The following is a 685-nucleotide window of genomic DNA, read 5'->3' as shown; positions in this document are numbered from 1 at the left end:
TTAAAAACATTAAGAGTTCAAGAAGATGTAACATCCAATGGCAGATTATTCCACAGTCTTGGGTCATTGATAGAAAAAGCATGATCACCCTTCAATTTGAGACGCGCTCTGGGAAACTTGTTTGATGGTCTTAGTATCATGCCTGAACTGTAAGGCTTAACAAGCTCAACTAACTCCATTCCGTGGAGTGCTTTAAAAGCATATATCAAAATCGTATACTGTACCCTAAATTGTACTGGTAGCCATCATAAAGAAGATAACAAGGGAGTAACATGATCCGTTTTCCCAGCATTCATTAACATCCTTGCAGCAGCATTTTGTACTAGGTGCAAGCGAGCAACTTATGTTTGGCAAGTACCAACATAAAGAGCACTACAATAATCTAAACGGGGAAAAAAATATATAGGCATGGACAACGTTTTCCAGGTCACTGGCTGACAAAATTGGTTTCAATTTGGCTATTGCCCCTAAATAGAAGCAATTACGAACCACCTTCTTTATCTGTCGATCAAATAAGAGATGAGTCAAATATGAAAAATATCAAATATGAGAGATGAGTCAAAAAATAGGCCCCCTTCCATGGGCCTAAGTTATTGTTTACCATCTGGCTACAAGCTGTGTGACCAAATATACTGATTTTTGTTTTGTTTTCATTCAATTGAACAAGGTTTTCAGCCATCCACAG

This window comes from Sinocyclocheilus grahami, unplaced genomic scaffold, assembly GCF_001515645.1.
Source record: "Sinocyclocheilus grahami isolate Dianchi unplaced genomic scaffold, SAMN03320097.WGS_v1.1 scaffold156.1, whole genome shotgun sequence".
Taxonomy (NCBI): domain Eukaryota; kingdom Metazoa; phylum Chordata; class Actinopteri; order Cypriniformes; family Cyprinidae; genus Sinocyclocheilus; species Sinocyclocheilus grahami.
The sequence above is the reverse complement of the archived record's forward strand: the minus strand, read 5'-3'. Positions refer to the sequence as shown.